Source organism: Teleopsis dalmanni, chromosome 1, assembly GCF_002237135.1.
Source record: "Teleopsis dalmanni isolate 2A chromosome 1, ASM223713v2, whole genome shotgun sequence".
NCBI lineage: Eukaryota > Metazoa > Arthropoda > Insecta > Diptera > Diopsidae > Teleopsis > Teleopsis dalmanni.
In genome coordinates this window covers 63,006,157-63,018,392 of record NC_051846.1, presented here as the reverse complement: position 1 = coordinate 63,018,392, position 12,236 = coordinate 63,006,157, and positions in this window count along the sequence as shown.

The following is a 12,236-nucleotide window of genomic DNA, read 5'->3' as shown; positions in this document are numbered from 1 at the left end:
AGGTTAAACAAGGCAAAGCAAGCCTGGCTGTATGGTATTCTATACTCCAGTGTTAAGTTAGGACTAATGATGTCTTCAATACTTCAGATTGATGGTGAAATCCATAGTCGTATAAAATATAATTAAAAAACTGTTTATGCCAGTTTAGTTAGATTATACTTAGTTATAGTTAATGTATAACGTTAAACTTGTAAATATAAATATAGAAAGAAAAGAAAAATACTACTACTAATACTTCCGATTAACTTTCATGTACTAAGTCAAAAGTTGTTCATTTGGAGTACAAAGTCCATGTCGCAGTTGACCTGTCTGCTGAAGAAACATTAGCCCAATTTTTGTTGGCCTGTCGCCAAAAATGATTGTATATATGAAAATGGTCGATTGAATAAAAACTTTGTTGTTATTTAATGATTGATTGATAATTAACTTAATGATATATAATGTTGATTGTTGACCTAAATTGAATTACAGAAGTGGGTGTTAGACTTTTATTTTAAAGGAAAAGATTGTGAACTGTACATTTGACCATTATTTTAATTTTACATATTTTGTCCTTTGTTTTTCCCAGTTTTGCTTTCCGATGTTTTTCAATTTTACTCTTAGCGTTTACTATGCCAATGATAGGTTAGGTTATGTTGAAGTGGCAACTTTATATATCAAAGCGCACTTAAGCAAAAATATGTATGGATACCCGTTCTGATACCATGAATTCCGTGATACCATGAAATACACATTTTTTTGCGAGTATGTGGTATTATGGACTTCACTTCTGTTTAATAAAAACATGTAGAAAAATACTGTATGTTTCCGCTTGTCACCTTAAATATCTTCCCGCCAAATACCTTTCCCCCGCTACCTCTTATTCTAAATTTTTATGTCGTTTTATGTCGTGGTTTTTAAAGTAATATATTTATATAAGGATTACTAGAAATATATTATATTATTAAATCACTTTTTATAATCCTTTTTGTATAAACCTTTTGTAGTTTTCATTTTAAAAAGTTCAATTCTATTTAAATTACTTTACATAAATATAATAAATTTAAAACCTCAAATTGAACCTTCCAATTTCCTGTTTTCTTCCACTTCTATTTAATAAAAACTCCTTAATTTACCTTATCGATGTTATCCTCGGAAAACATATTACTTTCATATTTTTACTGCCCACAGAATGTCGACAGCTTGTTGACTTCCACGTAAAACACGATTTCAACTCGATTAAACTGATTTGAACTGCATTTTCATCTTCATTAATTTTAACAATTTTCCTTCGTTTAATAGGACTTGGTACCATAAAACACGACAACAAGGACTGCAGTTGAACTCAAAATGATTTCAATCTGCTTCGAGTGGAAACAACAATTCACAATGGCTGTTGGCAGGAAGATTTTGCTGCCAACTTTGTTGCATTTTCTGTAGCTGCGATGCGGTGACAACGTCTCTGATGCTGCCTGCCATAGTTAATGTCAAGCTAAAGGATATCATGTTTGAAAATCAGCACAATAAATCCAATTCAACATCTGAAATAGTGAGATAACAATGTAATTTCAAACGGATTGGGAAACGGAAACTAAAATGGAAATTAAAACTTCGGCCATTGTTTGCATTGATTCTATTCGCTTGTTGCTGCAAAACAATGCAAAGGCAGACAGAGGAGTTTGTGGACTCACCTAGAGTAATTAATTACGGATTAAAAAAACATGAACCATAAATTAAAGGAATATGATTTTTATTGAAGTGAATTTTTTTTATACTTTCTTTCATTAAACTTAATCATTCAATACCAATTAAACTAAAAATAATATAAATAATATAAAAAAGTAAAACTGTGAAATCAAGCAAATCATCAATACCCTACATACCAACAGCTACGCTCGTATTATTGATTTCATTTGCTTGTTGATTTGATAAAATTAGAATGTATATACCTACATATGCATAATTTTTTTTTCATATGGGAATATATAATAGAAGAATCACAAATCAATATTTAGTAGTTATAGTGGTTAGAAATTTAATGAATGAAATTTAGTAGTTCCAAAATTGAAGAGTATAATACTGGACGTTTTACTGAGACTCTCATGACTTTAGTCATAGAGTCTACCGCTAGCCTTACTTTCTCCATACCCATGCTTTCTGGCTTAGATAAACCTAGCCTGATAGGTATCAAGCCTTCTCTTCTCATCTCTCTCCCTTGTTTACTGGAATAAAGTTTCCACATTGATGTAGAAGTCTTCTCCATTCATTCCTAATAGGTAGTATTAGTGGGTTCAAGTATTATACTATGGCTTTCAATGACTTTCACCTACCACAAAAATAAAAAAAAATAATATGCGTTTACTTTTATATTGTAAAAAATCATTAACTCAGCTTGTTAAAAACCCTACGTAAAATGATCTTAATCTTAATTTTAATATATCTTAATTTGACCAGAACTAATCATAGAAGCACGGGAGTTATTGCCTCTTATTCTTGCCTGCAATTTCAGACCAATACCCTATAAACGCTGCTAGAAGTTCTATCAATTTGCACCCTAGCACTGGTTGGTTGCTTAATAGACAATAATTCACGTTTTGAATACCACATTTATTAAAAGAGATACCTGTAGATAAACTAGATCTATGTAGTTGAGCTTATGTTGTTTAACAGATCTTTTGTTCCTACTGATAAACGGCTTTATAGACTTCCCTTTCCTGCTTCTTCTATTAGCCAAAACTGGGCCGTTACAGAGACAGAGTGTAATTATCTTTAAGGATTTGTAACTTTTACCATAAGTCGCTGTTATCTGGTTTTACTTAACTCCTGGAACTGGACTTATTGCATGAAAGTCATCTTTCTAGTAATCCATTGTATGAAAGTGAGTTGATTTAGTCTGCTGTACTTAGAAAAATTCTCATTTTCGATATATTGCCTAGTTATGTTAACAGGTATTATTTAACGGTTAATATCTGAAATGACGGTTACATTTATAGATATATATAAATTTTTGATTACAACGCTTTACAGTAACAAAATCTTTTTATTAAAAGTACTGTATATCAAATTACTTAATCAAGTGTATTAGTAATCTATTGAATATGGATACATTTTACTTTGGGTAAGTCTAAGTTTTACTTTAAAATTAACTTAGAATTAAATCAGATTTTATAACTGATATTTATAACTATTTTTTGATTATTTCTTTGGAAGATAATAAAAAGGATGTTTATTTCGGTCTTTAACTCCTACTAAAATCATAGTTATATATCTTGCTTTCACACTAAAGAAGTAATAGGTACTTCTAGTAGTTCTTTAAGACGTGTCCGATTACTACACCACTAATTCAAAGCATAACATATAAGAAATAAAATAATATAAAAAGTATTCATTATATAAAAAGTATTCGTTATATATATAAATATATTATTATGTTGAAGCTCTTTGAGTCAGTGCACTTGAATACTTTTACTCTTTCTTAACTCGAGGTATTTTCAAAACCCCTCTTTTCACCTTGACTGGATTATTGTTTATCACTTCATCAGACTAAGCAATATATATATATATATATAAGTTACAAATTGTATTTTCTTTTAAATAAATATAAAACAAAATCTACTCGTTTGATAATCTCTAACTTATGTCTAAACCTTAAGATCTGCGCAACACTTCCAACTTCGCATCTAAACATTACCATAAAATGCAAAAGATACATTAATGCTGGACTTGCAGTATGCAGCCGTCATTTCCAGCCTTTGTTCTATTGAACTTATGTTTACAATAAAATAGAAGCGTTGATTCCAATTCAGATTATGTTTATATTAAAATAGAAGCATTGATTCGAATTGAGGTTATGCTTACATTAAATTAGAAGTGTGGAAGTGTATGCACTACATTATATATATAAGGTACATTACTTAGGGGTATGACTAAGTCACGTACAACTAATAATGAAAAAGTAGTTGGCTATAACTTTTTAAAATCAGTTAGTGGTGAGTGGACGGAAGTGGTTGATATCCGATAACAGCTCGTGTAGTAGTGAGTTTGGTGACTTCATGAACACTGAGGGTAAAGTACTATTTGGGACAACGAAGTATAAACGAAGTGTTTTTAATTCAAATGACTATAATATTTTTTCACAGCTGTTCTCCAGAACTAGACAACGTAAATCCATATTGGTTTTAAAATAACTTTATATAAAATATATAATGAAATTAAAAATTGGAGTAGGAAAATCATAAGGATTAGTGTTAAAGGTACTAACAATTATGTTACTAATTGATATTGACTGAGTTAACTTATAAACAATAAATAAAGCTCAGACAGAGTAATTAAAACTACTCGGATTTTTTAATATTAAATGCAGTTTATACCATTTAAACTTCTTGATGTATATAAGTATTAGTCAGTATATGTCTGTGTATTCCAATTTGTTGAATATTTCAAATATGAAATAATTTAAATAATGGTAACTACAATAACCACACGTATGTAATATGGTTATAAATATTAGCAACTGTGTATACATTTTGCCTTTTTATTGATAACATTATTGGTGTAAAACTCAATATTTGTTCATTATTTATTTAACTACTCAATATATATGATTGTTTGTACAAGTATTGCATACGTAATGAATATATGTATATATGTAGGTATATTATAAAAGTAAAATAACTGGATGCACTTCCTCATTGCACTTTTTGTTATACCATATTTTCATAAATACCGAAAATAACTGAAATTTTGCAAAAAGCAATGTAAATTTTGTAAATTCTTATCAAAATAGTAAAATAATTTGATTTTAATAGAATTTTGTTTTATATACAGTGAAAGCAAATAATCGCATATTCAAACGCATCTACAAAATATACTCAAAATAATTTGTTAATTATCTTAATATGGGGACTAAATATTTGAATTCACTGCTATATTGCATAGAATTAATTTTAGAAATATTAAATTAAATTCGTATTGCAAATCATAATTTAAATGGTATTGACTGAAATTGAACAAAAATCTAATTTAATAAGGCTTAAAAATAAATTCGTAATTGGATTTTGCTTTTTTGACGGTAAACAAAATTTTAAACGAACTCTTCTGTTGTGTACTTAATTTTGATATTGAAATATTAAACACAAATTTTAATTAATTTTTTGGAAAAAAATATTTGTATTTTGATTTAATTTTCAATATTAAATTGCAATATATGTACTTTGCCTGCGAGAATAATGTATTCTACTCAGTGACGCATACAGATGAGACAATTAGGGGATATATTCCTTCGCTTTAGAATGGGGGTATTCACTCTGTATTGCAACTTCATTGCAAGATGCACGAAATGCACTGATTGCACGATTTGCAATGGAAAACAACAAAATACACGCAAAAAGTTTCTTTCAATTGCTTGCAATCTTGCTATACATAAACCCATGTATATGCTTGCAACGAAATAAAAAAGGAGAAAAAACAGCTGTTTCGGTATCTGTTGCTTCTCATGTGGATGTGGTATGCTGCAAAAACAGCTGTTTCATTTTGATGTCACCATTTTGCAACAAAAGTGTTCCCACACTCTTACAATTTTAGTATAGCATTCTTTCATTTTTTGCAATGACTTTGCAAGACAGAATGAATACCCCTAATACATGTGTCGAAAAACTCTACTTGCAAGAAATTGATATCGATTTTAATATTGAAGTGCCACAGTATCTTATTACTCAAACATGTAATACATCAAAGTACAATGAAATCAGCTGACAAATTGTTAAAAACTCTGAGTTATTCTGTACAAGTGTAGACCTGAATCAACCTTTTTAATAATTGACAATGAATTTTCTTGATAAACTGGAATAAGCCATAAAAATAAACCATTAAGTTAAACACCTGACATATTATTTTATACAATTTAATACGATAATTGATAAATATGGCAATTTAATAGTAGAAATTAAATACATACTTGGAGTATAAATCTATCAATTCGACAAAATTAATACAGTAGTGATATGACTAAAGAGGAACTAAACCCTCGTCTTTAATCATTATGAATGGAAAACTTTACCCAGCTTGGTTGCTGGAATAACATTCAAAAATATACCAAATGGAAATCTGACCAATTATTATAAATCCACGGTTAGGACACAAGTGGCAATACAATTATAGAAGTCAAATGCAAACTTGGTATCTACGAAATGACAGTAGTAATCATATAAAGGGTCAGGAACCAAATTTTCTATCATTGAAGCATTTGCAATGCCAGCCGACTACAACGCAAAAAACAACAATGTTGTTGTCTACCAGTTTACTGGTAGAGTTTTTCAAAACTGACAGTAAAGAGTGATCTATAGCGGAAACAGAGTCGTTAAATATACTGTGTAAGACAAAAGTTAATTGTTTGGAAAATAAATAGACACCTATTATATATTATTTATTAATTTCGATACCACAGCTAAACGAAATCTCTATGCCGCTATGTCAGAATCAAGTATCCTCGTAAACTTTATGTAGTTGGATATAATAGCGTTGAAAAATATCACTAACAACGTTAGAATTAGGAAGAAACTTTTCTAACCGGTTCTTGCCAAACATTGTTCCAGACACTTTACCACCTTGTTGTGTGTAGGAGTTGATTTGACCCATGATGTGTAACTAATCATATGTAACTAATCAAAAAACAAACAAATCTGATAAATAAGAGGCAAATGTTTTTTTGAATGTTTGTTTGTTATAAATTAGTATAACATACAATTTTTTGCATATTCTGAAATTTTTATAAACAATTATTTTATTTCTGCTAACAAAACAATTAAAAAAAAAATAAACAAAAGCTCTCCTAAAACTTTCACAGAACTTTCTAACAAAAGCATAAATCAACTTATGGCAATGAAAACGACCAAATCTTAATTAGATTAATATAAATTGATTTGAATACTTGAAAATTTTAATTCACAAAATTATTCTGGTTAACATTGTATGAATGTTACACAAGTATTTTATTATTCAATTAAATAACTTATTTTTTTTATTGATATAAAATATCTTGTTTAGTAATATATCCGTGGAACACCCTAAACTGGCTGACCTCATTGATTACTGGACATGGAAACTTCAAGTATCACCTCAAAAAGTTAACCCTTGTTGAGAAAGACACTTGCAGACTATGTCTATAGGAAAAGGAGACAGCCGTGCATATATTGTATAAATGTGTAGAACAAGCAAGCTGGAGAATGACTATCTTGACGCACCATTGATTTAGTGATGACTTGGCTGGGAACCAAGTCACTGGGAATAAGTGATCCACTTGCAATAACAAGAGATATAGTTATGCGAACGGAAGCCACTCTAGCTTTAACTCAAACCCGACATCCAACAATCAAAGGACGAAAAAGGACGCAAGTCGTTTCGTGGCCTACTTCGGGTTATTCTTGACTTCCACTTGTTGGACGGTGCGCTGTCTCAACATCCCACAATATATATATATGCATATATATATTCTTTAGTAATATGTCAAAGCATTATTAGGTCCCTTACTTCTTTTTAAATTTATTGCTCCACATACATTTAAAATATTTATTAATTGTATTTTATGGATTTTGTATGAAACTCAAAAAAATAGTGTTAATTGTATTTTAAGCCACTGAATTTAAATCTTTTGGAATTAAAATTGATCTCATAAATTAGCAAATAACAAAAATTTCATCACGTCGGACTTTGCACTAAAATCGCACTCAGCCCGACTTTAATGTTTGCAACCATAAATTTCCTTTAATCGTCGGACGATAGAAACAGCGTCAGCTTAAACAATAAACAATAAAAACGCATAAAGTAGAAAAATGCGAGTTATCGTTAAACAAATAAAAATTAGTAATAAAACGAAAACATTTATCATCACAAATTCCACAACAACAATAAACGAAGGACAAAAAATTTAAATAAAAATAAACATTAAGCAAATTTTATTAAATGAAAACTTAACAAGTGTCAGCAGCAGCGACGAAAGGAGCAACGAAATGGGAATAATGGGGCGCTCACAAACAATTAAACAATTTCCAAATGGAGCAGATTGCTCTTGTTAGTGGAGGAGGAGGACAAGATTTTGTTTTTTTTTACTTAAACTTGGAATTCGCATGAGAGTTTCGCAATGAGATTATTCCACAATGCGAGAAAAAAGGAATAGTCTGTTAGTTAATAGATGTCTTATAATATTAAACATCTTGTCATTTCTTGTAACCTGCAAACCTAACCTCATCGTCCTGGTTTCAGAGTATGAGACATACAGTTATTCCATTACAAAAAATGGAATGTATTTATAAATAAAAACAAAATATATATACATATACATAAATATAAGTTATACATAAAATTACACCCTCAAATGAAAACTATTTTACGAGTGGTTCTTACTCCTGAAAGGATGTCATTTTAGTAACTTTTTCGTATAATAAATAATCTTATAATAAATAACTAAAATGCAAAATTAACGAATGTGAACATAAAGAAATGTTTTATTTTTATTCCGATATATTGTTTAAATCTTGCCATCTTGCTCCACTGAAAGTTTAACAATACTAGATTATCTTAATGTAATTATCGTTGATTTTCCTGTACACAGCTGAGAATAACTTAGTCATAACTTAACGAATGTTCATTTTCAAAGCATTGAGAATTTAAAGATTGTCTGTACAAACACGACTCTTGTCGTATTTATTTTTTTTCTCAAAAAAAAATCCAGTTGTGACAAATTGTATAGTCTTGGTGTTCAATTTACATCACCCGAATTAAACTTCCAGGGAATTTTTTGCGCAACTAGCTGAAATCAGGACTTTTGTGTGGTTTAGAGCAACGTTCTATTGAAACCATATATCAAAGAAGATTCCTGGATTCTCTGCCTCATATCTTGTGCACCTACATTTTCCACTTCAGTAACGAAAAATTAGTATTTTTATTACCGTAGCGATTAGAATTGACCTTCATCATTTTTATAAAAATGACCTAATGCATCTTGCCTACAACTCTGGATCAGGGAGCAAATTGATTGAACCGGCTGGAAACCTTTCAAAAATCTGTAATCATTAACAAAGTTAATGCTGTCGTTTACTGGGAATTGAAGGAAAACGCATTTCAATACAAGCAAAGAATACATATCACTATCAAAGCAGAAGTTGGATTTCAAGGGAATCATTTTTTCCATATTCAACCGTAGAATATCGCTATCAGTTCAGAAGTTGTCAACAACTAAACAAATTTAATTATTTTCTCAAAAAAAAAGATTAGTTGCGACCAGTAAAGAGTATTTACTCCAAATTCTTAAATGCGAATTCAAGAGAATATTAATCCTTCGATATTGATTATTTTCATTGATTATTTGTAACGGATTTCTGTGTTGGAACTTTATGATTTTAAATTTGTTTAGTACCCATTCACCTAATCAAAACTTATGTTGTTTGGATTAACAAATAGTATATTATATGTGCAATATTTTATTTGACTCCATCAAATGCTGGGACTTGGCATTCAACAGAGAGGGTTAGACGAAGGAACAGATGTACATACGTCCATACGGTCTCGCTATAGTATGCATCCAGTATACGATACTATATGTAGCATACATTGGTTTATATGTTCTTCCAATTATAATTCTCTGAGTAAAAAATATCTAATAAATTTTTTTACCTTCCCCATAATTTGAAATGTATAATAATACGAAGTACATAAAAACTGAAATATTTTTTAAATTATTTTTAAATACAACTACAGCTAAGGTTTATGACAATAAAAAAAACCTTTGAAATTCATTTAAAAAAAATTATTAAGTTAATTATAAAATCTACTAGAACTTACATGGAATAAATGCAGGAAAAAATGCAATTCAAAGGACTTGTTTGAACATGCAATTACATGTCTCTACAAAGAGTGTAAGGACAGTGCATAAGTGATGAGTTCGTCCTTTTTGCGCATTTACTATACTGCCGTGTACATAAATTTACCCAGGCAATAAAATTGTCTGGAATTGTTGCAACAAAATAGACACAAAAAGCAATATTAATGGAGCAAAAAGTTACTCCATGGAGTAAATTTTTAATGGTATTCGCCGTAGAGTTAATCGCTTTAATTATTTAAGTTATTTCATTCACCAAAAACAACAAATTAGCAGAGTTCTGTTGAGATATTAGGGCACAAGTAACAGTTCCTGAATAATTAATAAAATTTAAGTATACAGGTAATTGTCTTGCTTAATTGCTAGATAATTCTATAGTCTCTCCGGATAATTATTCTTAAAATAAATCTTTTAAAATTTTAACCGCTTGAATACAGAAGAGAAGAGTCAGTCAACTCTGTATAGATTAATGGTAATACCTTAAAAGAATCGATATTTTTTAACATACGGCACAATTTTTTAAAAGGGTAGATAATTTGCATTAAAAGGCAATTATTAAGAAGGTACTGGCAAATAACATATATTAGGACGGAATATATATTGCGCCCTGATGAACCCTACAAACCTTACACCTGTGTGAATGAATTTGTCAACGAGTAAAATTTGCATCACCTTTTGCCGCACCCTGCAAAATTGAACCTTAAACGCCTTTTATCTGTATGAATGAATTTATCAATTAAGAAAACTTGTATTAACTTCTGACGCACCCCGCTATATGCACTATTTGATGCGGACTATAACGTAGAGGCATCATTGGACCAAATCATACCGATTCATAAATAAAGAAATGACATAAATAAAAATATAACACAGTCAAGAAAGAAATGAAAAATTTTTTGTCTTTGATAGTAATTAGAATAGTCCAAAAGGGTTTGATTTCAACAGGATAATGCGGTATACCACTATGTCTAACCGTAGTATTACTAAAAGGTGATTCTACCATAATGGCAAGAAAATCTCCAGACATGAACCAAGCAACAAAAATTGAAATTTATGTGTTTTAGTGATAAGTACTTAAAAACGCTGATCTATACGACCAAGCTAATTTTTATTACCAAGCCTTGAGAATTAATATTGAATTAGAATTAATGTCTTCAACTTTTTTTATCTTTTTAAGTTCGTTTAAAAAGTGCTACTTTGAGGATTGTTGTCTCATAACTGACATGCAAAAAACAGCACATTTAACTTTTCTTATTTGTAGTAGGTGAGAAGAAAGGAGAGCCACATTATGAGATTTTAAACCACCTCTCAGAAAAGTATGGAAAAGGTTTTTACTTCTAATCCAGAGGATAGTACATAAAACTTCATTTTAGTAATTAGGGGGGAGAATTAAGATATAGAGACTTATTACAAAGAAGTCTAGGTTTATCTAAGCTAGACAGCATGAACATGGTATAGGGAGAATGAAGGTAGGTAGAGAGAGTAGAGCTAAAGCGCGGGGTAGGCTTATTGTAGACTCTATGATTGGGGCTATCGGGGTGAATGAAAGCCACGGTTATAGTGTGGAATGATGGAAGGATTTGAATTCCTCTCATCAAAGTAGAAGGTCATGTATTGGGAGGCATGTAGCGCACGGCTAATAAGAAGTCAAAGGAAAGGCTGTTGGGGGTTAAAACGTCGCTAGGTGAATTATGCAGCTGATTCAAGTTGTACTGAACCAATATAAAGAATAAGATTTTAAAGATCCTGTTGTCGAATAAGTCGCAGAAAGGTAAGAAAAGAAAAGCTGCCAAGAAGAGTGTTGCTTTCGATGAATTATGGATTGAACGCTTTTAATGAAAGGTTTTCTTGTAATCTCAATCCTTGTATATCGCACTGAAGTAACTAAATAGGATGATGAATTTCAATAAGAATGCAATGTTTGAATCCCAATTCATTACTTTAATCCATAATTCTTAAAGCTTCCAAATTCTTTGCAATTTGTTGAACAATTTAAAAAAGTTTGAAACCTCATTTTAGGTTAAGTTTATACATATTTTAATTTTTTTTTAATGGTTCATATATCTTTTTTTATTTTTTTTCATGGCACTTTCGTGTTTAAATGGCGTCAAAAATGGCAGCACGACTCACGCGACCGTAAATACCAGCTAACCGGCATTCTCCATTTTGTCAGAAAGTGAATAAATGACTAAATGACTGAACGACTGAACGAACAAATGAACAAATGGATGTCGTCTGTTTGTTAGATTTATGGCGGCAGCACCTATTCCTCTTGAGTGTGTAGGCGGCTCGAAATGGGCAGATATTAGCAAAATATGTTAAATAATGAGAAATATGCAAATTTTTTTTCGCCATTTATTGTTCGCATTTATGAGTTTGGGCT